Here is a 27,860-nt window from a genome sequence, read left to right on the forward strand (position 1 = left end):
TGAATCAGGCCCTGAGTGTTTTACTGTATTGTGACTTGCCTGACTAAAGTTGTACACAATACGGGACATATAGAACCTTGAGGCTCTGGGAATGAGACAGGACTTCCCTTATAGCAACCATGGAGTTACCAGGACAGAATAGAGTTTGAAAAGAAAAAAGATAGTAGGAAAGAGTTAGAAGCCAGCAAAAAGAGAAACCATGTCAAACCACCATGCCTTCCGACATTGTCCTTCGGCGTCGTTTCAACCGACCTTCAATGGGCACCCTTTTTTTTGTTTATTAACGCCCCATAGCTCAGTATCGGCCAGCATGCATGCATATACCTCAGTCACTCACACCTTAATGTCTTCTACCACCTTCATGCCTTCCCTATTCGCATCACCAAGCTCGATCTGAACCTCCTCTACCCTTTAAGCTCTGTGAGGTTTTTTTTCTTGGTCTTTTCCCATCTTCATCTGAAGCCTCACAAATGTTACGGTGGATTGCAAGGAATGACAAGCATCTACGCCTACCAGAAAGAGGCTGCAAGTGTCCAACAAAGTCATACACAAATGTGTGGGTCCAGTCTAGATTTTGAGCCACTCAGATCCTCTGGAACAAGCCCACCAGGATGAACTATAGTACCAGCAATTCTTGGCTGAAGTTTTGGGAGGTTTGGAGTAGCACAGGAGTAAATCTCTGTTCTTGACCTTTCACACACTCCCAATACTAGGTAATAAGACTATTATAGTGCTGGCTCTACAACAAGGTTAAACATATTTTCAATGTGTACAAACAAGGTAGCAGGCGCCCCTCTCTAGAAAGAACATGGCATGATAACCTGTTCTGTGGTTTTTCCTCACTTTGAGTGTCCACAGCCATCGCTTTTCTCTCACTGTACTATTCACAAAGGAGGAATAACCATTTGCATATCAGTCTTTGCCCCGCCCACAAGGGCAGTCCAGCACTGAAATGGCAGGCAAACCGCCTTTGAACAACAGTACCAACAGCAACCCCAGACACGTGTTTCAGCCTTGTTGGGCCTCATCAGTGAGGTGGAGCTGTGCCTCTCTCAGTAAAGTGAGCAAGGGGTCCACATATGGGTTTCCCCAGGTAACTTACGGTGACCAACCCTAAGTTCCTTGCAAAAATACAAAAAAGGTAGCAGACGCCCCTTTCTAGACAAAACATGACAGGATAACATGTTCTGTAGTTTTTTCCCACTTTGAGAGTCCCCAGCCATCGCTTTTTGCTCACTGTACTTTTAACAAAGAAAGAATACCCATTTGCATATCAGTCTTTGTCCCACCTTTTTTGTATTTTTGCAAAGAAGTTGGGGTTGGTCACCCTAAATTACTTGGGGGAACCTAGACATGGACCCCTTACTCACTGTGCTGAGAGTGGCACAGCTCCACCTCACCGATGAGGCCCAACAAGGCCGAAACACGTGTCTGGAATTGCTGTTGGTACTCTTGTTCAAAGGAGGTTTGCCTGACATTTTGGTGCTGGACTGCCTTTGTGCTCGGGACAAAGACTGATATGCAAATGGATATTCCTCCTTTGTGAATATTACATTGAACAAAACCCGATGGCTGCGGACTCTCAAAGTGAGGAAAAACCACAGAACAGGTTATCATGCTAAGTTCTTTCTAGAGCGGGCGCCTGCTACCTTTTTTTTATATTTTCGCATGTGTTCCTGTGCACTGTGGACATAGCAATGCAGCCGAATGAGGACACTTGTTTACCTTACCATTAAGATGCCAGAGATGTGTTTTGGGGCAACAATTTCTTGGAGATAACAGGCGTAGGATTTTGGGTCTCTGATATATCCCCTTTTAGACTTTCCTGTATGATCAGTTATTGATTGCTCTGGTTTTCACTTGGCAAATATGCATTTCTTTGTCTCATCACTGCCTACAAAAAGGATGTGCACTAATAAACTCGACACATTACGTCTAAACACCTTGAAGACTATTTTTGGCTAATGTGTTTACTCACACTATAGAACTTTGTATTTTACTTCCATTGTCCTTGTGTGATATAAATAGGCTGCCCTAGTCCCTCTCTTAAAGGAATTGCTTCAGCTTAGGAGTGCTAACAGCAAACACACCAACTCTCCCTAAAATCACGTTTGACATATTTGCTGAACAGTCTTCAGGGGCTGCTGACAACTTAAACAGTTCTAGCCGCGCTTTGACTGAAGAACTGCCAACTCCCTTCAGCAAACCAGAAATAGAAGGAAGTAAATATGCCCTGTCCATGGACAAAATCAGAAATAGCTTGCTACACTATGCCCAGAGCATTGTGGGTGTTACCTGCAAGTGGTAGAACTGTGTACTTAAGCCTCTGTTTGCTTCAAAGATTTTTGGAATTGTTTAGTTGTGACAAGTGTGAAATGATCACGCAGTCCAGGGGCACTTGAGCTTCAGTCCTAGCACAGAGCTGATAGCTCAGGGTTCTAGTGTTTGACTCCTCGCCACGAGTTGCTTTATTTTTGGATTGTACGTCTCTCACCTCTGTTGCGGATTTGTCACCTATATTTTAATAACCAGAAAGCATCAATGTGCTTTTGCAGAACAAAATAAAGGACTGCATTACATAAGCTGCAAATGGGTGGTTCAAATTACACAATGGCAAAAAGTTCAACTTTTCATTTGCGTGTTTTTTCATGTGCAGTAAATGTGAACATTCATTAACTACACATAAACACCACAATTGTAGCTTCTGTATAGAGATTGGATGGGAATTTGCCAGACACTACCATCATGTATACTGGTGCTCACGTTGTGTTCCAGCTGTTGCTGACATATGGCTGGGTAGAGCAATCCTTTGCCATATTATAATTGTTTATTTGCAACACGCTTAATACCCAGGGGTTTCTAAGCGCAGACCCGGGAATCGAACCTGTGGTGCTCCGTGTCGTCTTGCTTTCAAGACGAGCACATTGCCCGTGAGCAATCCCGAGCCCAGGTACATTCATCATATGGCTTATCCTATAGCATGTAGTGCTATCATAAAACAGATATTGCTATCATGTCCTCAGGTGCTCACATCATTGACAGATATTAATACTGAATGTCAGGTCACACTTTCGTAATCAGAATGGCTCAAGCAATGTTCATGTACATCAAAATGAGTGTCTGTGCTATCAAATTACTGTATCTCCATTTTATACTGGGTTGGCTCTCGGATTCTCAGAAAAAGGTTCACTTGACACACCAGCACCAAATAGTTGAAAACTACACATAGGATTAAATCTAAGTGTTCACCAAGTTAGAATGAAAGGCTGTCTTGGTTGCGGAATCAACAATCTGGAACTTCCTGTTAGAGATGAGCAGCTCATCTTTCGTAAACACCATAAGACATAGGTGTGTGCCCCGTAAACTAATCCTAATATCAATTCTACAGCTGCCCATGTTTTATAGAAAAACCTTGAAACAACCTGTTATGGTATTATATCACTAGAATCTTACCAATTCGCTCTGCTGGTACCCACCGTTTGTACTATGCAGGCACTCCGTAAACATTTTCTGCATGTGATATGTATGATGCACAACTGTTCAAGCAGGTGATGCATTGATTAATTGAGCTTTCTTGATGCTTGTTTCCTCATAGTGCCAATATGCACACCTTAATACTATAGAGATTTTTTAGACACTACGGAATGTAACAAGTACTCATATAGAAAGGGGCTAGAGTTTCTAAGAATTCTTCTGATTTGAGTGTGCCACAGACCTACACTGTCATGTAGAGTGTTCCCTTACTGTCAATTCCCTATGACAGAGCTGTCTACCTGGGGATGCTCAGGCATCCTTTGCAACTGAAAGACCAAGGAACAGTGTTCTGTGCCATCAGAGCTACACTCTTCCCTGCCGAATACAACAAAAAACCCGACATTGGCTCCAGTGTTATACTTGCTTTCTTCATGTGTTTTCTGTTTTGTGCACTCTTGTGTTGACTCAGCTTTCCAGGCTAAAGGTCAGCGACTATGCAAGAAAATCATACTAAAAAGCACCAATTAATCAAGAAGACATGAGTTGTATGATGAGTGATGGCACTGTTGGCACCTAGCAATAGTGGTCTATACGCCAGAGTACAGAATATCAATAGAATTTTCTGTAAATGAAAGAGCTTTGTCACCATAACTGCACGGTTTTCCTTTAGGCTCTCTGATTGTGTTAGGCGTCTACTGTGGAAACGTTTGTGTATCCTGCTGTAGAGGAGCAACTGCATGTCTCTGCAGGAAACCCTGGCCCCCTATTCCCCATATTTTGTAGACCTGAGATTGTGCCATGTTTGACACCAGCAAGTGTGCCGATACCGCAGCGTGTGTTCAAAAGAAGATACCCGTTGAGACAACCATATCGAATGTATCCCCAAAGTGATGACAATCTAAGACTCCGTGAAGGAATATGAAAAAGAGCAAAGAAAGAAGCTGGTGACATCACAAGACATAACACAATGGCCTCAGATACTGGCTGAAGAAGATGTATGGATTCTATAGAACTAATGACGAAGTAAAGAATCAAGAGAACTCTTAAATATGAAAAAGAAGATTATACGTGCACGAAGTGCTGCAATGAATTAACCTTTCAATAATCGAACAGACGCTGAAACGTAGGTTTGCAGGCGAAGCCGCCATTTTGTAGGAGCTGGACATCAGTATCATGAATTTAGTAAGGCAGGACCCATGAAGAGGAAAGGGAAAATTGTGTCACAGAAAAAATAAGCTGAATTGTGGAGCTGCATGGTGAGTTTGTCTGGCCTGGAGTCAAGACTGAAGCAGCCTAAGTCAGCTGTCTTTTCTGGAAAGGAGCGAACATGCAAAGGATGGATCCTGCCTTGTTAAGGGGCAAAGAAAGAACACCAAGAGTGCCACGTTTTATTCATTTAGCGCATTTAAAACCTGCAAAATGGACCAAATCGTGGTCTCCTGTCACATGGGCCAAGGACGAAAATAGAGTTTGAACTTGGAGTCCCAGAACACGATAATGAGTGCTCACACTCCCATGTATTCTGAAGACAAGGATACTTTTGCAAGGCAAAGTACAAAGACAATATTCATGGCAGAAGGCATGGGTGATGAGATATGCTGGGCTAATTGGGTGGGGAGGTAGTGTCATGCCCCATCTCCCTGCACCTAGGTCTGAACTTACATGCTGCTAAGTAAACCGAATGTTCCAGACACAGCACAAGCGTGCCAACCAATTATAGTGGTCCATATAACGAAGGACCTTACCATTGAGAAACTGAGTATCCAATGTTTCTGAAGATGACATGTTTAAGAGGTAGGCACATGTTGTCCATCTGACAGTGGACAGCTAATTACAATCCTAGCTCCTATAGAATGTGTACTTAGATGTTCTCCTTATGCCTATCCTGACCCTTGGTAGGTTTTCTATTATTTGCCACGTAGTATGATGTCACTGCTGATGGATTTTTGATATATAACTATGTTTTTATGAAAAGATCGCTGAGAGAACCTGAGCGTACGTCCGTTGATGTTCGTTGTAAACTCCCTGTTTTAGATAATGAAACAGAACTTTGCCATTTTCCTGAGATGGTTCAGTTATTTGGAGTCAGAGTTATTCTGTGTGATCCCATCCATTGCATGCACATTCCTAAAGGGCCCTAAACTCACTGCACGTCAAGGTTTGGATGTTGCTGGGAATGACTAATCCTACAACTGTCAAATTTTGTGCCATTACATTTGGTAATAAAATGATTTCAGCACTTGGGAGACAAGCACAGCACACAGTTTGGTAAAATACAGACACTAAAAGTGTTTCATTTTTTCTATTATTGTAAAATGACTTTTGTATATAATGCAACCTTTTTAAATATGACTTTATCTTTATAATTTGGTCTATAAAACATTTAGTCACAAATTGACTCCAAGAATTAAGCTTCATAAAATATGTCAACAAAGCATAAACTTACTAAATGTGTCATTGTATATTATTCACGAAAACTCAGACACCACATTACCAGTTCACACCGATACTAAAGGCAACACTATTGGCTTTGCCAATGCTGTTTTCGATTCCACAGTACTCTACATTCCCCCCTGTATTTCTGTTTGAGAGAGAATTATCACATCTCAGAACTATTAAATGGCCAAGAAAGTAATTTGCTTTTCCCACATCTGCAACCCACTGATTTGTATTTATGTTTTGCGTATCACTAACCTAGCTCGGGAGCAACAGATTGCTGTGCATATGTTAGAGAGAACAAGATGGGTACATTTGCAAGACAATCGTAGAGTAGTGCACTTGCCACTCAATGATCTAATGGGACGAGTGTGAGACCAGGCTTCAAGCTTTCAGAAAAGTAACAGTCCATGGTAGAGGATAAAATGGCTAAATGAGTGATACCAAACGCGTCCGGTACAAACTGTCGCACAAAAGACCAGCAACAAATGGCACCACCAAGAATGTGATGAGAACAGGTTGGATGTCATTTTACCCTCTCTGCGCTCTACATAAAGGCAACCTATGAGACAAAACTAAAAATGCACTTCACAAGAAAGAGTGGGTACCGTGATATATCTTATGCGGGTTGACAGAAATGTACTTTAGAGGAACCAGATGTTGTAGAGAAAGGTGCAGACCACTTACCAGATGTGCAGTGTGACGGTTGAGCCAGGAGGGACTCCTATGCTTTTGACTTCAGAGCTTGGGTTGACAGACTTGTAGAATTCGAGTTATAAGGGGGTTGGTGTTTTATTTGGAAGCAAGAAATGACGCACATGGTGTATTCCTGTTGACTTTCAGGACATTTATGTCGCTCCATGGCTCAGTTCAGTACAGGAAGTCATCCAGTGCTTGATATGGACATGTGTGTTGGTGATGTTTGAGTAGACATGGGAGTCATCGACAAAGAATTGAAGGTGGTTGTTTTTGTTGACAACAGTGAATTTTTAAAGTCTCGCCATGCTACCTACTGGCTGCAGATGTCAATGGTTCTATTGTAAATTACATTCTCCTATGCTCGGGAGAATGTAAATGAGCGTAAACTGTTCTAATTATAGAATCGTATATAATGAAAAGCTATATTGAAGAACATGCAGGATTAACTGTCTGTACAGGGGAAGCCCTGTCAACTGGTCGTTGTAGTCCCTGTTACCGCTTGCAGCTGTCCTTAAAGGATAGCCGGTTTCCGGGCTCCCGTAGAGGGCCTCATTATGTGTCCGGCAGTAACGGTAACACCAGGCAGTATTTCAAACACTGCCTGTGTTTACGACCAGTCTGATTAAAGGATATGGGGTGCTTTACTCTTGCGAAAAAATGCCCCAAGATACTGCATGATTGCAAGTTGAAATACCTCAACAAATTCCCCATATTATTACTGTCATCCAAACCATTGTGGTAAACATTTTTAATTCACTGCACGCCCAGCAAGGAAACGACCTTTAGTCATACAAGTGGAAGGCAATGTAAGGGCAGACCTGGCGCAGGGTTAAAAGGGTGTGAAAAGATGGGAATCACTGATGCCCCCCTTTCACCTTTTGCTCTGTCTGTGTTGAAGGGTGCAATGTGCTGTACCATATCATTCCAACACGCTAAAGATGGGTAGAAAATAGTTTTTAGGGGTGCCAGACCATGGCATGAAGATTCTCCAAAATGCTGCATGTATTGCAGTGATTGTCTAATCCTGTAGAAAAGCTCTGTTTTCCGCATCCAGTCACAGTTTTTTCTGCATGCAGTGACTCTAGGATAAACACTGTGGTGCTCCTGATCTTAAGGAAACCATGTCCTACCAATGTCCCTCTACATTCATACTCTAGATCTTCAAAAAGCCCATCTCTTCGAGGTGCAATTAAAGCTTGAATTACTTAGGTTTTATGTTGGCTTAACAATTGCATATCAATTTTTGGGAGCATCAATTTCGTGTTACCAATAACATAACATACATTATTTAGAATGTTGTTTGTGTTTTTCTACTTCTAGTGTCATGTGTTTGGTCAGATGTATTTTTGAGGTTCTGATCTTTGAGTCGACAGTTGTTCAGACATCAGAGCACTGTGCACTGTATCAGTAACATGTGATGAGGATATTTAGTCACAGGATTGCAGTAGGCAGGGGTATCAGGCCTGCACGGAGTGCTAGCTCCCGGAACCGTGTGGACTACATACTATAAGATCAGGGTACCTCATTCTAGCAGGATTTAAATTCCACCAAATGAGTGAGGAAGAAGGTGTGATATAGGGAATCTCACCCAATCGGCTAATTCCCAAGATATGTTCCTTTTTATGTTACCCTACTGTCCTATGTGCTCTGAGTCTCAGTTACTTTCTTTTACCTGTTAGGAGAAAAACTCCTATCGGGTAGTATTTATTGGGTCAAACTGCAATGTAACCATAGGGCTGATCCATAAAAAAACGCATTCTAAGTTCTGGTTAAACCTAGATTGCGCAAAGAAATGCCTGCATGCAGTCCGGATGCCATTTTAGTTTCAGGCTTATGTTTCCTTAATTAGGCTTCCTGCAGAAGAACAGGACACGAATACCCCACGAGAATAAACAGAGCCGCTCAGGCACGTCAGGTTACTTAACGCTTGGAGTCTCTGGTTAATAATAGAGTATTCCTGCCGAATGCCACACTGCCAGCAGTAACAATATCTACAATCCGAATATAATTGTAGAGTTTGCAGACACAAATTCACACCAGTTTACAGAAATCCATGTTTAACAGAGGTGTTAACCAAGGGCAAAAGCAGTATCACTGGTTGCAAAGTGTTACTGTAAAACAAATCCAGCGTGTAATACAGCAAAGAATGTCTCCCGTCTGATTGCTTTCCGTAGTTCAGATGGGAAGGCCTTTTACAGTCAGCAGCAAACATAGTCCATCACTAGCTCATTCAAAGTACACGGAACTAAATGATAAGACGTAACGTGTCACTGTGTCCCGTCTTCCAAACAACACACGGAATTGTGCAAGTGTGATGAGACGGGGCTCTTGGCTTGTTGTCAATTTGTAAGACCATCTTCGAACCCAAGCCGCAAAGAACCTTTCTATTTGTTCTGTTAAAAGTCATGCTTTGTTTGCCCACTTGCACCCTAATTTTGTAGAATCTGCACTTCTGCAATTATTTCCCACATGGGCCTAGTTTGATCAATGGGGGCAATTACATTCTTTGGGAGACCTTTACATTCACCATACAGAAAACCTTGTTGCATGGTTTCACACCTCTTTTAGCACTCTTGGGGATTTTCACATTTTTGAGCGGCAGAAAAGAGGCATATAACAAAATGTTCTTTTACGCCATCCTCATCCCCCTCTGCCTGCCGAAAAAAAACAATGCCAACAGTTTCGGCTTTTGTGGGCATCTAATAGAAGTGCCTGCGAAATGCCTAATACTATATACACCTAGTAAAACAATGAGCGGGAAAATAACCAAACACCTTCAAGCTTTGTGTCATCTCCAACATATGGTACTCACACAATCCAAAGAGATGTAACAAAATGCACCAAAACGGAAGCACCCGCAACTTCAAGTAATCAGTTCTGGGCTCTGCTAGGCAGCAAGATAAGCTAGCAACCAAAATATTGTTTGCCGATGTGCCTGGAAGAAAAACATAGGTTTCAGCTCTGCGCTACTAAAAAGGAAAAGAATATCCCGAAACATGATTGTCCTAATTCTGGTCAGTCACAGATGGATGAAATCCTGATTCCACCTCAATGGGATGGAAACATGTGACCTATAGATCGCATTCTGTGCAGCAGCATTCGCTCAACCCAGCCATCTATCCTAGCTAGCAAAGCTATCATGTTTCCCTTGCCTCAAACCTGCCTCTGTCCCTCACTTCCTCTGCCTCCACTCTAGCACTTCACCCATCATGTTCACATCCTAAGCGTAGCTGGCTATAGTGCCTACCTGCACTTAAAAATGTCCAATGTTGGTTATCCTTAATGTATGTATGTCCACCTATTGAGGTGTCGTCTTGGAGCAGCAGTGAAGGTGCAGAGATAGTCTGGAGCATTCCTGTCCTGCTGTTAAGTGGGTTGGACATGAGCCTAAAATGCTGGCAAGCCTCCAGATTTACCAGCGATGCCTGCTGACTGGAAAAAAAGCAACCCTGAGATCCTGAGTGTTCTCCTGCCAAGGAGAAAACAAGATGCATGTAGCGCCTGCTTTAAGATTGTCCCGTCCAGGGAAAGCGCTACACCAGAGACCACAGCTGCATAAGCAAGCCAGTAAGATTGGGAGACGCGCCAGTCTCACCACAGTTTGTTAGTCCAGGTAACTGGCATAAAGCCTAGCTTCATCAGAGAATGGCCAAGTAACCACTTTTGGTTGACCCGGAAATACTTTCTGGGAGCTGAGCCTGCACACTTACTGGCATTTTGCTCTACTGTCCCATGGAGTGTATTGGAGGACAGTTCAAGTCTCCTGTGTCCTCAGGTGAAGACACAACAGGAGTTCAACCTCATGTCTTCTTCGGGTTCTCAGAGTCACCTGGTGGGGGGGACACACCTTGCTAACCGGGTGTCAGGTGAAGATAAACATTTAAGCTCTTTTATGTTTCAATCAAGGAGGTGGCAAATCAATGATAAATGAAATCAAGCGCAACTTGCAAACATGTCCCGGGGGCTGCCCTGCCCTACCTGCAATACTCACCGGTCACACCTTGCATCTCTGTTATGTGGTCTTTGCACTTCAGAACAGGTGAAAAGCCACCCTAACAGACATACTCGCTTGCTGAGAAAAGGGGAGCCACCCAGCAAGGTCAACATTACCCTAAACCAACAGAAATGCTTGCTTATCATTTCTCAAACAGGTGAAATGTGTAAATGACAGTTCCCAAGCGGTAAGAAGGCACTTCTACAAGCAGTTAATTTATTCTAGAAGTATTGAAATTAATGTTCCCATTGACATTTTTTACTTCAAATCAGGCCCATAATGTTTACTAACAGTATTGCCACAGTTTTGTTTTTGTGCGTTTTTATCACTTAACTGAAAGGCTGCATAACGCATAGAAGATTTCTTTAGGTTGACATCATTTGACATTCATATACTTGTATTTGTCTGTTCCAAATATGGAAAACAAAGTTACTGTTATGCTTTTTTTGATTCACATAATTATTTATATATTTGTTATTTCATTTCACAATGTGATTTGTGTACAAAATCCCATGAACACACAGAGGACAGTGCTCAAAATCTGTGAGCACTGTCCTCTGTGTGTTTGCGAGATTTTGCTCACACTTCGGATTTCTAGCTCCCCGTTGCCGGCATGCACCATGCTGCTGGCAGCGGCGAGCCAGAAATACAAAGTGCAAGCAAAATCTCATGAACACATAGAGGACATTGCTCACGTCAGCACTGTCCTCTGTGTGTTTGAAGGAATTCGTGCATACAATTGGGATATCTAGCTCCCTGCTGCCAGCATGCAACACGCTGTCAGCAGCAGGGAGCTAGAAATACGAAGTGCAAGCAAAATCCTGTGAACACGTATAGGACATTGCTCACATGAGCACTGTCCTCTGTGTGTTTGTAGGATTTTGTTCATACTTCAGATTTTTCTAACTCCCCACTGTCAGCAATGCGGCGCATGCTGGCAGCGGGAAACAAGAAATCCTGAATGCGAGCAAAATCCTGTGAACACACAGAGGACAGCACTCATGTCGGAGAGGATGTCAGAGCTAAAGACCCTGAGAGCCTCTCCGACGTGAGCACTGTGGGGTTTCATGTCTTATTGCAAGTTTCTTGTTTAAACACTTTACAGTTGGTTTAAAAGCGGCAGGGAAGTAAAACAACAGAAAGGCAATGCATTGAAGGACAACAATAGAGGTGGGGTGAGCCAGACAATTTATGTGTGAAGCCGAGCACAACCAGTCCGATCGTGGGACCATGCCGGGCAAGCATCTGGACGACCATTCTCAGCTAGCAGAGGCAATCATTGAGCCAGTAAGGGTTTGAGCACTACATGACATGTATCACAACATTGCCGATTTTGTGTTGTAAAACATTGATACATATTAAGACTGATTTAAAAAGGACGAGCAACAGCCCTAGCTTCATTTTAAAAAACAAGAAAATGAAATGCAGAAAGATCAGAAATAATTACTACTGTCGAAAGTATTGTAAATTACTTTAGCTATTTTAAACAAGATTATACTCACATGATTCTATGTATCATTTTATTTGGACGATGCATGGTATCTTTCCTATTCAAAGATAGCTGCTTGTTACTGCTTGTTTCCAGAGAGCTTCCTTAGAGACAGTCATCCAAGATGGCTGCCTCCATTGAAGAACTCAAAGAGTTCTGAGATGGGCAGGAATGGGTGGGATTGGCCATGGGGATTAGCATGGCTAGGGGCAGGGAATGGGAGGGATTCAACAACCTTACAACTGTGTATCCCTCCTCAAATGCCATCTTCATTGAAAATGGATTGCAGAACTTCATTCAAATCACATATTTAAAGCTCTTATGATGAAAATGATGTGTTATTTATATAGCGCCTTAATCCAAAGTGCTTTACAGAGCACATATTTACATACAATATCACCCAACCAAAACTGATACTCATGTACCGACCTCGGAAGGATGAAAGGCTGAGTTGGCCTTGCCGGGATTCGAACCTGCAACCTGCAGATCACACTCAGATCGCAGCAGCGAGCGCTCAACCCACTGAGCTATCTTACCGGCTTCTTATGTAAAAGCTCTTAATTTAATGACAATTGTTTCAGCTTAAGGGTAGCACTTTCAGTGCCACCTAATAGCCCAGACTAAAAACAGATGCATTGACACTAGCGTGTGATTTTCCTGCAAGCGTAAACACTTTGGGCACCAATGGAATCCACCAGCTTTAAGTGCATTGTTTGCACTTCCTGTTACAAACAATACACATTGAAGAGGGGGCTGGCTTTCACATCTGGGCATTTCCGCCCTTGTAATGTGCACATTAATTTTAGAACCCCCTAGGAGGGAACACTAGAATAGGGTTCCCATGTTGGATTTCGTTCGCCACCGGTGACTGCCTTCCTGATCGGCGCAGAGGAGATCACCCTCGTATATCTGCAGGTATGCAGTGAAAGGTGGAGAGACAGATTTCTGAACCCTTGTCCACACACATGCAAGCATACACTGACCCGTCACCACTATCTGCAGAGACACCTCAGGCTTCGCTAGGAAGAGCCTGCCTTTGGGCAATTGTTGCAATCCAGCAATTACAGTGGTGTTAAAGGTTTGGTGGAATACAGCACTTTAAAAAATGAAATAGGCATAGGGGACATAAATATGGCAGCTCTCAGTCCTGCAAACATGAATTTTCAATGTTGGGCTTTGGAAGATGCACACACAGTCCAATGTGTTGTCACCAGATGAAAACATATTTTAAGTGAGTGAATTTAAATTAAAGACTGTGGCAAATGGACAAGAATGGAACAGTATTATCTGGTCACATACATTGTAGGTTTCTGCTGTGCAATTAATGGTTAAAGAATCATATACTGCTTTTCACTTTCCAGATCACACTGGGCAGGTATCCACAGCACACAGAAAGAAACACAACAAACCGCTACCAGCAGCAGTTCAAGGCGTGAACAGGTATAGAAACCACTCGTAACCACAAATCCCAGACATGACTGGCCCTGTGGGTAACAGGATTAAACAAAGTATGGTAGGAGAATGGATAGAGGCAAAATTAGAGGACTGTAGAATAGAGCAGCTGGCAGATTTATACCATTGTACTCTAGCACCTTGAAGCGTCTTGTGTGCTAGATGGAATTACAAATAAAGATCACAGACCAAATAACCGGACATACGCAAAGAATATGGCAAAACACTACTTTATTCAAAGTAGGGAGACCAGACAAACATTGGACTGATGCATGTACTCTCACAGAGCAGCTTGATTACACAGAGGTCTTTATACCTCAATATGCGTCATCTATGACATCATTCTATGTGGCAAATCATAAAACCTATTAAGGGAAGGAATTGGTTAGGGGAACATATCTATATATTTATACAATATACAAGGATTAGTACATCATTGGCTAACCCTTATCTGTAGGGCACGCCTTGAACTACCTCTAAATACATATAGTACTGATTATAGCGGACAAAATGGCAGTGGATTGGTCCAAGCAACATTATGTTAGGTTGTCCCTCAAACCCACTGATTGATTGGCATACTTTTCCAACCTTGGACTTTCAGCTCTTTTAGCAGCACACAAGCGAAACAAAACCTAGATTTTTGATTCCTGTCAGACTACACCCCTTTTTTCCAATTAGTCCATCATCTCTCATTGGTAGTCCATGATGTGATATAATATGGCATTTATAACGTGCCTATGCACAAGTGTTTCAAGGCCAAAGTCTTCCTTTTGTAGTTGACCTTGCTGACTGCTCACTGGCCTGAAACATTCAAGGGATTGTGAGCACACCACTATCTTCATCGGGGGCTTAATGAATAGTCCCTGTTCTTTTCTCTGAAATCACGTGTTAGTAGATCACTAATCTGCCAATTCTCAACTTTCTATTCTCTGCTATTTGAATTAATTATGTTAGATGCACTTGTTCCTTTTGGCCTCAAGAGACCTGCTCACAATATCTCATATGAACTTTGTGTGCTTTTAATTGCCAACAATTTGCTTTTGCAGATATTTTCTTATTCTTCAATCTATGAGGAATGTCCCATATTCAAAGCGTATCCATGTAACTCCCATTGTGCTCTGTGCTTATTTCTTAAAATGGAATCCTTTATTCTAGAGCAGCCTTGACTCATCGTCGGTTCTGCACACAGAACTATTCTTCTGCATCTCCTGATCTTGCAGCCTTGGTCTGTCTCTGAGGTAGCTTGGTTGTATCAGACATGAATCAACGTCCATTTTCCTATCATGGCTGTCCTAGCCACGTTATGTATACCTTTCTAGCAAGCTTCGTTATGTTTCCTTTCTACCTTGTATTACTGCATATTTACAGTTATTGATCAATAAGTAACTTCATCTTCTTTGTAGTCACAATTACTTTAGGTTTGGGTACATGTTTCTCTTCATGCTTCAGTTACATTATTACTCTTAAATATTTTCATATCATTTCAACATAAGTTCATATATCTTCTTTATGACATCACTCTGCTCTCATCAGATTTCACTTAACGCTCCATGATGTCCATAGGTGCATGCTGAGATCCTTCCATGCGTCATCCTTCTACTGGCTCAATGTGAGGGTACATTCCGTTATGGCAGTCTGAGTGCATAACTTTTCTCGTACATTCGATGTGGTAAGGGAATGACACAGGTTTTCCCATTTACTGCTCTTCTCTGACCATTCCAGTATGATGGTGATGACGGGGCGGGAACTAGTGAGAAAGCGACTACCTGCTCCTCTCCATTCACCCTCTGGTCGAATTTTCGACCAAATTCTCTGCTTCTATTTTCTTCATCTTCTCTTCATCATTTGCCTTCATCTTCTCTTCATACTGTTTCTCATTCTCCTTTATCAGCTCTTCATGTGATTGTTTCTTTGGGATCCCTTTTTTGTCACCCCCACTCAGGTCGCCTGCATTCTTTATATGTTCATTCACACTCCAGGTCATGTGACAGCCCTCTCCAGATAGTGGACAGAATATCCAACGTCCTACATATTTTGTTATGATCCTTGGGGTAAAAGAACTTTGTTGCTGGCGGTACAAGGGAACTATTCTTTATATTCTCACAGGTACTTTCCTCATCCTACACTTCTCCTCCATTTGCAGTATTTATGTCAATCATTAACTAAATTCCGAAAGCTTTCTTGACCCTTATGAGACAGAATCCCAGAAATAACTACACTAGTACTGCTCCAGGTATTTTGAAAGCATTTGCTAACCAGGTTAGAATCCATGATAATAATGATGAGAACCAATCATCTGCAGCTGTGTCATCAAATGCATCCTCCATTTTCATTTGCAGGGTCGTCAGCATAGTTATTGCCTCTGTCAGGATTTAATTCTCTCTATCATGAGATTGTGTAAATATACTGCAAGAAAGCCCGATCTTGGCACACACGCCTCCTTTCATTGCTGTAATCAGATCTAGAATATATCTGTTCATAAGAGTCATGAGCCTGATGGTTTTTAATTCTTCTCTGATTACATTGAATCCTTTAATTGTTGCAATAAGTGTCTGCAACAGCTCCCATCTGGTAATCTGCTGCCACTTGGCGTTCACTGCAGTCTGGAGTCCGGGCAGAAATATAGATGTCATTATTACTGCTAGCTTACTGAACAGTGTATGATCATCTGGGATATTATCATAGGCCTCTATTGATTTTGCTGAGAAATAATTGCTTCTCTTCTGACGATATAGGTCAAGTGTCCTCTTCCTTCTCATGAGGTCATCCATATTTGGAAATTCATCCATGTGAAGGTCACTTTGGGGGATCACCAATGCTGGAACATGTAAAGTTACCATGGAACATATTCCTCCCCTATTCTTAGGCAACTGCATGTAGGCTCTGGATCCACAGGCCCAATATCGGTCCATCAATACTGCAGTTCCTCCATTCATTCCTGGAACTTCAATTATCTGTCTGCATCCTCTGTTTTCTCCAACCAGGACCAGACCATCATTAATGAAGCATGTTGTTGAATTCTTTAGTGGTATTATAGATACAGGTACTGCTTCATTGTCCACCCATGTGAGTAACTTTGAGTACTTGGCCCATGATCCTAGGCATTTGTCACTCACTATCTGCACTATGCTTGCTGATTCTTTCTTCAATAGATGTGCAGGGCAGGCCAATAGCCCTTCTTCCCATCCCGTAATGGTGACAACACATCCATATACCACTAGCTGAGCTCTCTCTTGACATCTTGGCTCTCCTGGTTTTTCAATTATTTCTGAACAATTCAGCTTCCTCAGCTGGACAACCTTTATTTTTTCTCCAATCTGGGATGGATACATTAGCTTCTTGCTTGTACATCCTAGTCCATTTTCCATCCTTCTTGTTTTCACATAGGTGTCTTCATATGGAAATGCCATTTTTGATCGCCATCGTAACAGTGCCCATTTTCCCTTCGAATTGTCCTCTGGTTGTGCATGCTGCTAGATGAGTAAGGCACTTTGCATCATGTGTAGATATTTCTCTTGCAATAATTGTTCTTTATGCATTCATCGTATACGGTATTAGGGAACAAACATAACAGTTTTCGTCTGATGTTCTTTCGCCCACCGCATTCATGTGCTTGTACCATAGATTATTTTTTAATTGAATTGAATTATTAAGATATGTATTTATATCTTCTTGGTCTGCCTTAACATCCCTTTTGTATCTAAACAGGTATCTAGACACATTGTGGAAAAAGCTGTCTGTACCACCCTTGGGAACACTAATAAATGTTTCATTAACATCATTCATCCCTGCGTTGCTTCGTGTAACATGTGTAAATGCCAAAATGATGAGGAGGAAATCCCAAACCATAATACAAAATTATATTATCATCAATACTCCATGAAAACGTATCGACTTTCTGGATGGTAGGAAATCTCTGAAATTTCGAAGCCTCCCCATTTCGTGTTTACTTTATATGCAAATTTGTTATCTCCGTTTTAATCACTTTTATATCAGAAACTGTAAAAGGATTGCAAGTGTCACTCTCCAAATGATACATTTATTCTTGGGATCTCTGAGAAACGTAATTATAGTTACTCCTCTTCAGATCAGGGCTGGATAAGACTGTAATATGCAGGAAAAAACACCATACAAGAATGTGTGTATTATCTCTACAATATGTAGCATGCACGATGGATGAACGATACAATTCTTTTTTCTCTTCTCTTCAAACTCCAGAGTCTTATCTCATTGTTCCTTTAATCCTATCTCATAATTTTCCAAGGTAACTGTGAGTCTGTCTTTTCTTTACCGGATTTTGAGATACGCAGGACTTTAGTTGATTTTTGAGAAACGCTGGTCTTTAGTTGATGGTGGTTATGTGCACTTTATTTTCCTTACTCTCGTTTCTAGCCATGGAACGTGTCTGTATGCATGGAATCTCTTCTCTTGCTTTAGTGTGGGCAGCTCCGGGAGGGGTTGATGGTTCGCTTTTATACAGTTTAATATCATGAAGGTGCAGTCAGGCACGTTTCTCTTTCAGTTTGACTGCAGTGGGATTACCTTCCTCCACCTCATGTGGCCCTTCAATACGGGGCATGTTCCAGGTGCGCACAAACTTTCATACTAGCACCTGCTCTCCTGGATACAAAATAGGAGGTTTCAGACACTCCTCTATTTCAATAGGTTGATTGTCTTTGTCTTCTCTTTTTGACCCCTCCCCTCTGGTTTTGATCTGTTGAGACATGAAAGAAATACTTGCAGTCATTGTTGTTAGTTAATTATGCATCTTGCCAGCTAATGTCTTTGCTACACCATGGGCATCAGTTCTTACTCTGGTTGGAGGAGCAAGATGGGTTTTCATATGGCATCCAATCACCAACTCATGAGGAGTTAGATGTTTATCTGAGCCAGGCTGATTTCTTAATGCATACAAGGATAGGGGTAGGCAGTGTAGTCATCCCTTCTTCAAATTTATTTTCAATTTGTCCCTTCTCGCCTTTAAAATTCAGTTTAATCTCCCACATACACTTTTAACCTGTGGGCGATAAGCGGAAGAAAACTTGTGTCTAATCCCTAACAAAAGGACTACTTGCTCAAATAGTTCATTTACAAAATGCGGTCCATTGTCAGACCGTAGGACTCACACACACCCCATCTCGAGAACACCTAGCGTACAAGGAACTTGGTGGCACATGTGGCATCAGGGGGCGTGCATGGACCTGCCTCAATCCATCTAGAAAACGGGCATACCGCGACCAGCGTATGTCTGTAGCCTTTACATGTCTGAAGCATATCTACATAATCTATATGCAGATGATGAAAGGGGCCATTAGGTCTGGGAATTGCTTCTCTCACTATTCGCAAAGTGTGTCCCATAGTACATTTCTGACACACGATCCAATTTACAATGAACTGTGCCACATATTCTAACAGATTCGTGGAAACCGCTCTTCTGCAATTGTAGCAGCAAGACTCTCTCGAGTTGTGTGTGCTGGTTACTGAAGCTGCTCCAGCGCTACTCTTAATAATGCTAGAGGCATAACTGGCTTTCTAGTGCTATCCTGTCTCCAAATTGCCTCAGTGGGGGATAAAAGGCACCCTGCTTCTCTATAAATCCTGCTCTTCTTGCTAAGTTTGTCCTTGAATTTCAATTAACTGGACGATAGACAGCATGTTAAAGCCCTCCTTTACTAACCTGCATCGTTCTGTCATCTGTTTAACATCTTCTATTTCTAAACTGGACACAAGCGAATAATAGACTGCCTTTTTTGACTCCTCGTCTGCGGCTTCATTTCCACAGGAAATTACATCTGCTCTTTTAGAATGCGCTGAGCCTTTTACGACTGCTATGGTCAATGGAAGACTTAATGCTTCGATAAGCCTATCTAATAGGGCTGCATATTGCACCGGAGTGCCGTCTGCATGAAGGAAGCCTCTCCTTTTCCAGCATGACAAGCCTGCATGCACAGTTGATGTTGCACAGGCGTAGTCAGAGTACACCGTCACTTTCTCATCCCCAAAGCTCTGCAGTGCTTCGATGAGGGCCCCTAATTCTGCAGCCTGTGCTGAGTAGTACGAAGACAATCTCGCACTTATCACTACCTCAAATTCACCCTCTTGATTCAGTTTTACTACCGCTAATCCCTTGTGCCTTTCCCCAGTTTTTTTTATTAATTCCCGATGATTCATCAATAAAGACAACTTCCCCCCTGCCAAGAGCATTTTCTGCTCTAACCTGGGGGAATTTCATTATAATTTTCAACATACATTGTGCAATCATGTACATAGTCATCATCTCCTACTGGCTCTGCTATAAACATTGCTGGGTTCACTGTTTTACATCTAACAATTTTAATTGCAAGATTCAATATAATTACCTCATATCCTGATCCTCTTTGCGTGGCCAATGTACTTTTGGGCTTATCTAAAATGGCAAATAATGCATGCTCTACAAATAACGTTATTGAGCACCCCATGGTTATACTAGAAGCCTTTTCTATTGCAAATGCAGCAGCTGCTAAAGACTGATCAGAAAGGTAGTGTCCTTTCATAACTGGATCTAAAATCTCACTATAATAAGCTAATGGCTTGTGCCCATGTCCTAATGTTGTCTTTTGTGTGAGAACTGCTCTCATAACTTCTCAATTTAAATGGGGGTATATGTAAAATTCTTCATGATAATCTGGAATCCCTAACACAGGGGCTGTGCGAATGGCCTTTTTTAATTCTTCAAATCGTTCAGTCATCTCATCTCTCCATGTTAATGTGCTCTTGTCTACCTGAGCTCCTTTAAGTCCTTTTAAAAGTGGTTGAATATATGTGCTGTAATCAAACACCCAAGATCTACAGTAATTAGATAAGCCTAGAAATGGTTGCATTTCCCTCACTGTTTTGGGTGCTGAGGTTTTCATAATTGCTTCTGCCCTTTCAGGTGTCACTTTCTTCCCCTCATAAGAGATTAGGGCCTCATCAGGAGTTGGGCGCTAACCCCGGCAGTATAACCGCCGGGGCTATTAGCCCTACCACCAAATGCCCCAGCACTATTAGCACTGGATCACGGGTTTGGTGGAATGGTAAGTCCCCATTCCCCATTGGGCCCATTTGGGAATTTCCCATCCCCCATTGGGTCCAATGGGGAATGTCCGGTGCTATTAGCGCCGGCTGTATTACCGCCAGCTGTAATAGCACTGAAAAAACAGCAGAATCGGGGCAGATTTTCCCGCAGTTCAAAGCTGGGGGCAAATCCGCCAAGCCTGTGATTTGGCGGACCCTTAAGTATGGCGGTAATAGTGTTACCACCGAATTTAAGGGTTACCTCCAAACTCGTGATGAGGCAGTTACTGTCCTATATACAAGACTTCTTCTTGACAGTATTGTACATTTTCTTTATCTACTTTATACCCTTTTTCTGAGAGTATTGTCCTGAGCTTAACTGAGTTTTCTCTGCACCTTTCTTCTGTCTCACTGCACACCAAAATGTCATCCACATATTGGATTATCGCACTTTTGAGTTGGACATTACCCAAGTCCACCTGGAAGACTCTATTAAAGGCCAGAGAGGACTCACACTACCATTTGGGCAATCGAGTATGTTTCAGGCAGATCATTCTATAGGAAAAGGAAGTCAAATCTTGTGAGTCTTTGTGAAGGGGAATTGAGAAAATGCCTTTTTTTAAAAAAATCTATAACTGTAAAATATTTGGCTCTAGATGGGATATTGCACAATATTGTCATAGGATTTAGAATGAAAGCAAACTCTGCTTCGACTATATTGTTTAGGGGCGAAGGTCCTGGATAAATCTACATGAACCCCCCTTTGATTGTTTCATAGGGTACACAGCCATGTTACACGGAGAGTCAGAAGGCACTAATATGCCTTGCTTCATTAAAGCGGAAATGGTCTAAAATATGCCTTCATCTGCTTCTTTAGACATGAAGTATTGCTTTGCCCATGGCAAATGGGCTCCTGGTTTAATCTTAATTTTAACTGCCCCTATTCATTTTAATGGACCTACATCATATGGGCCTGTGGTCAATAAATACCTGGCACTTTCTCTAAGTCTTCCTGAAAAAAATGCAGTTTCTTTTTACCAATACCATTCTCTGCAGTGTTTCTATATTCTTTTCTTTAATCCAATAAGTGAGACTTATAAAAAATACCAATTCATCATCTGAGTAGTCCACTCTAAACAGCTCTTTGTCCGTCAAATCAGTCAATCTGTATCCTTCACTGAGAGCTATCACCGCTCTCCATCCTCTTCCCTCATCATCTGTCCTATGGAGCATCACCCTTTCATCTGTGACCACTGCTGCTTCTAATTCTAAGGGAATGGTCTGTCCTTCTTCATCATCCATAGGGATTTCTTGCCTAAACAAAAATTCATCAGTTATTCTCAATATTTTGCCTATCAATCTGGGTAACCATGATAATAAAACAGTCACTCCATAGAAAAATACCTTTAGATCTAAAGAAACTCCTTGTAATGCCTTCTGGCCTGTAAAAGCTAATATAAACTTTCCCACATTCATGTAGTGTATCGCTGGAGTTGAACAAACTATCTCATCATCAGTGAAAGATATTGTCATGTTAAGTTTCGTCATTAAATCATATTCTAATATGTTAACTGGCGTCTGCCTAGAATATAATAATGGATTTGACATGTCATGTTCTCTTATAGAGATTGGTAATTCGTCTGTAAAACGAACTAAACTCATCACCCCAGAGAATCCCTGAGCATTCATGGAAGTACCTGACATTGGATATTTTCCATCACAGACACAGGAACAAGTTGCTCCAGTGTCTACAAGAAATGACAATGTCTTGCCTCCTATTGTCACCTTGACCCTTGGTTTCTCTTGGGGGTCTGGCATTACTGATAGTACTGAACACATCAGGTCACCCTGTTGTCTATCCTATTGGGGGTATAAATTCATCCCGGTACCTGTGAAAGGATTTGCTCCTACCACAGTCACACTTCCCAGTTTGGGTACAGGTGCTTGCTGAGCCCCTGTTATCATGTTCCATTGTGGTACCATAGCCTGTTGTGTCTGCACTTGCTGCGGTTGTACCTGTTGTGCTTACAGGGGTACTTGCAATTGCTGTGGCACTGACTGCATTTGCAGAGGTTGCGGCACATATGTCTGAGCCTGCATGTGATTTTGGGCATAATATTCCTGTGGTTCTGTATTATATTGTGGAGCATAACCGATCCCCCCTCTTGGAGCTTGCCAATTCTGGTACATGCCTCCTCTGCTTCTGCATGTCCTAGCTATGTGTCCTATTTTTCTGCAATTCCAACATTGTGGTGGCTGTCTGCCATTACATCCTCCACTTCCCTGATGGTTTTGAAATCCACCTTGTCCTACTCCTCTAGACCCATTTCTTCTTCCTCTTGGCCAAAAGGAGTTCCCACTCTGATCTGGGGAATACTCTGCATTATGTTGCTGTCCTGACTGTATCTCTGGTGTCACCGTTCCTTCATTACTTGTCAATACCCTCTTTATATGGCTATTTTGGATAACTTCTTCCAAACTAGCTTAGCTTCCTCCTGCTTTATATTCTCAGCTTTCTTTTTTATTCTTCTCCTTCATCAATCAGCAGTGATGCTCGATTGTCAATTGTATTTCTGGCCATGTCTTCGCTCCCATTCCCATTCCCATCTGTTTTTTCAATTGTTGTTGCACTAGCTCGGGCAACCCATGAAACAAAATGTGGTAAAACAATGCTACCGTTTTAGTACATGGTTCACGAGTCTCCTGGTGCCATTTATCTAAAATATCTTCAGTATAAGCAACAGGATTTTCATCCTCCCCATCTTTCTAGTCATAATCTCACCCATATCTGATGAATCGGGATATTGCACTTTGAGCACCACATGTCTGCTCTGCAATTATTAAATGGCACTCCATCGTGTGTCCTATTTTGTGCAGTCACACCTGCATATCTGCTCGCTTACAAATGTTGTCTGCTCTCTCTCACCTAAAAAAGCTACTAGTAAGTCTTTTACATCACCAATAGCTAGTGTAATTCTTGATGTCATTCTTGATGTCATTCTTTCTAACTCATAAATCCATTTTCCTGCACCAGAAGTCAAACACAGCAATTACATCTTACATTTTCTTTATCCATCTGTGGCCACGGTATATATTGTGGTCCTCCTCCCCCTTCTACAATAATGGGAATTGTGAAAATCCCAGTCCATAATCACTCCTGCCCATACCTTGTTTTTTCTAGGCGGGGCTTGTCTCGACCATTTGTCTCCATCCTGGTAATGCCCCTAACCTACTTACATAAGGCAATTGTACATCCCCTGTGCTGTATGATCGTTCTTGTGGTTGATTGGTATATCACGTTAATTCTGGTGTTCTCTCTTTAGAGTCTTCTAAATCTGACAATTTTACCCCTTTTTCGATGCTTGATTCTTTTGAAAACCTGCATGCGCCTTCTCTTTGCGCTTTCTCATTCTCCTCCCTTTTTACGTCTGACATCATTATGCTCCAACTTGTGTGACTATTGTCCTCTGCGTCATCAAGATCTAATCTATTTAAAGACAATGTTACATACTCATCTGTTATGACGTCATCTAACCTACCTTCAGTTCCACTTGATAGGGATTCCTCTGAATTCTCTTGGGTTTTATACCTTTCTTTCTCCCTCATTATATAAATTCCCAAGCCTTTTTTCTATATCTTCTGTATCCTGCCCACCAGCCCATGTTGATCTCAGCATTCCCTGTAGCTCCCTACAGGGCTGTTGTGACCCTCTCTCTTCCTCCAATCGTTCTCATGCATCAATTGGCACTATGCTCCTATGACATAAATATTCTATCTTGTCATCTTTTAGTATCCTACTCCTGCTAATTTCTTCTTCTCTTCTCCTCATATCGTCTTCTCGCCTTCTTTGCAACCTACGTACTTTCATTCTTTGGGCTTCTATCGCTTCTCTTCTCTTCTAACCTCTCCTTTTCTTTCCTTGCCTCATATCTTCTTCGCTCTTCCCTGTTCTTGAATTCGTTAACCCTTTCTTCTTTGTAGGATCTTTCCTCTTCCTTCTCTTTCTTTTCCCGCTCTTCACTTTCCTCTTGTCTCGAATCCCATCAATGCCCTTATCGTCTAACTTAAGTAATTGTTGTCCTGTCATCTATTAATTCTGTACTTATGCTATTCCCTTAGCTTTATCCTTTATTTCTTTCTGCTTCTTCGATTCTTCCTCTATCTCCATCTGTCTGTCCTGTCTTTCCTTTCTCTCATCACGCTGTTTACTTTCATTGTGTGTACTATATCGTTGCGTTTTCTTCTCTTGCTCCCTTACACATTATCCTTGCTGTTATAAGCGGGGGGTGCATACGTTGGATTAGCATACCCTGCTGCTGCTTTTAATCCCTTTAAAGGGTAAAATACATTTTCCTTTGTATCTACACTCTTATGTTCAGGAAGGGAAAGGAGAGCCAAAGGCGTTTTATCCTCCCCTTTATGCTGATTAAGCATCCACTCTTTCACGGCTGGATCTTCTTTCTCACTCTGGTGCATCTTCCAAAGCTCTAAAATGGCCAGCCTTTTTTGCAACTTGTTTCCTTTATATGTTGCATGCAAATAAGTTGTCATATGCTGCAATATGGTTTTCGAAAGCGGCCCCTCCTGAGGCCACAGCATGAGTGTCTTATTAGTCGTGCCTCAAACCCATTCCGAATGATATTTCCTTATCTTCGCTGTACATCTTGGCAGTGTCCTACACAAATATAAAAGAGGAGTGTCGCCCATAATGGTGAGTCACTTCCGACTGCTGATATTTACCCAATGGTATATCCGGTTCTTTATTTTATCAAATATACCATGTTGATCAATTGGTGCAGGCACCATCAATCACTATTTCTAATCACAAAAGGAACTATTTTAACTGCTTTCTTTTTTGTTTAAAATGTATGCAGTGATGGTCTGTTTTACTCCTTCTTTATTTATATATTAATTTCATTTGGTTTTTACCCTCCTAATTGATGTCAATCTGTTGGTCAAAAAATCTACCAATCAACTTCATTTTTTACTATCGTTTTATATCTATTAGTTTAAACACAACAAAAGTTTTGTATTGACATTCGCATAACCCCACACATGTGCACTTTTTCAATTTTACTCCGTACGCCATCCTTTACTATCTTAGTAAATGTATCCCTTCTCCATTTCACTCCATTTGATACACACTCTTCTGCGGGCCTTGGATCAGGAATCTTTCATATTTCCAGTGCATACCCTTCATACTCCCTTGGAGCAGGAATTGAGGTATCTACTTCTTCTCTCTATAACCCCCCCAAAAAATCCTGTTACTTTTTGTATGTAATATTTACAACACAAACCCTCCCTCAATTTTTGCCACTATTGATGTTCTACTTATGTCCATGGCTCAGCTGAAGTCTCCCGGCATTGACTCTCCCTCAATCGACCAGTTCGCCTTTTGTCCTTGGGGTACCGGCGGGTACCAGACAGGAATTTCATCAAAGGGGCACCTGCTGGCCGTCTCTTCTAACACGTGTTTTCTGCACTCTGTAGGAAGCTCTGCAATTGTCTAGCTAATGGCGGGATCAGTCGATTGTCCGGATGTCAGGATCTGGGCCTAGGTCGATTCGACTATTTCCATCGGCACCACTACATAATGTGCTCTAGCACCTTGAAGCTTCTTTTGTGCTAGATGGAATTTTGTTTTTAAAATTTTTTTATTGTGCTTATGGGTAGTTAAAACCTTATAAATGATTATGATACATAGATGGAATTACAAATAAAGTTCACAGACCAAATAACAGGACAGACTCAAAGAATATGGCAAAACACTACTTTTTCAAAGTAGGGAGAGAAGACAAACATCGGACAGAGACCTGTACTCTCAGAGAGCAGCTTGATTACACAGAGGTGGTTATACCTCAACATGCGTCAAATGTTATTCTACGTGGCAAATCATAAAACCTATCAAGGGAAGAATTTGGTTAAGTGAATATATCTACTTATAGAATATATAAGGATTAGTACATCAGTGGCTACCCCTTACATGAGGGCACGCCTTGAACTACCTCTAAATACGTATAGTACTGATTATAGCGGACAAAATGGCAGTGGATTGGTCTAAGCAACATAGTATGGTAGGTTGTCCCTCAAACCCACTGATTGGTTGGCATACTATTCCAACCTTGGACTTTCAACTCTTTTAGCAGCACATAAGCCAAATGAAACTTAGGTGTTTGATTCCCGTGAGACTGCTCCCCGTTTTCCTAGTTCGTACATCATCTCTCATTGGTAGGCCATAAACCAAAGTCTCCCTTTTGTAGTTGACCTTGTTGACTGCTCACTGGCCTGTAACATTCAAGGGAGTGTAAGTGCACCACTATCTTTGTCTGGGGCTTAATGAATAACCCTTGTTCTTTTCTCCAAAATCACGTGTTAGCAGACCACACATTTGTCCATTTCAACCTTCTATTTTCTGCTATTTAATTTAATTATGCTAGATGCGCTTGCTCCTTTTGGCCTCAAGAGTCTTGCTTACTCTATATCATATGAACTTTGTGCGTTTTTAATTGCCCAAAAATGTACTTTCGTAGATGTTTTCTTATTCTTCAATCTATGAGGAATCTACCATATTCAGAGTTTATCCATGTAACTCCCTGTGTGCGTTGTGCTTATTTCTTAAAATAGCATCCTTTATCCTGGGCCTTTGTAGCTAGCTTCTGTATGTTTCCTTTCTACCTTGCATTACTGCATATGTACAGTTATTGATCAATAAGTAACTTCATCTTCTATGTATTCACGATTACTTTAGCTTAGGGTACATGCTGTGCTTCAGTTACATTGTTACTCTTTCAACATAAATTCATATATCTTCTTTATGACATCATTCTGCTCTCATCAAATGTCACTTAACGCTCCATGATGTCCATAGGTGCGTGCTGACATCCATCCATGTGACATCCTTCTATTGGCTCAGCGTGAGGATACATTCTGTATGGCTGTCTAAGTGCATAATGTCTCTTGTACACTCTATGTGGTATGGGAACGACACAGAGGATCTCATTTACTGCTTTTATCCGACCATTCCAGTATCACAGTGATGAGGGGGCAGGAATTAATGAGAAATCAGCTACCTGCCCCTCTACACCGTACCACATAAAATTGATGAATTATAAAAAAGGTGTTTTAATATGAGGCTTAGAATTCCAGATTTCTCTTGCTTCTAGGTTCTGTAATAATTCCATATTTCTCTTGCTTTTATGCACTGTAATAGCAGGCATTATTACCTAATTTAATAGAACTCAGAATGGCAATTACCTGAACTCAAACGTATTTTCCAAAAAT

General features: G+C 41.6%; 1 protein-coding gene across 1 annotated transcript in view; it reads left to right on the plus strand.

Annotated features, from left to right (window-relative positions):
- Positions 1-27,860, plus strand: part of ALKAL2 (ALK and LTK ligand 2) — a 281,678-nt gene that overhangs the window by 187,578 nt on the left and 66,240 nt on the right. The window lies entirely within an intron of this gene.

Source organism: Ambystoma mexicanum, chromosome 4p (genome assembly GCF_040938575.1).
Source record: "Ambystoma mexicanum isolate Mex_15411 chromosome 4p, UKY_AmexF1_1, whole genome shotgun sequence".
NCBI lineage: Eukaryota > Metazoa > Chordata > Amphibia > Caudata > Ambystomatidae > Ambystoma > Ambystoma mexicanum.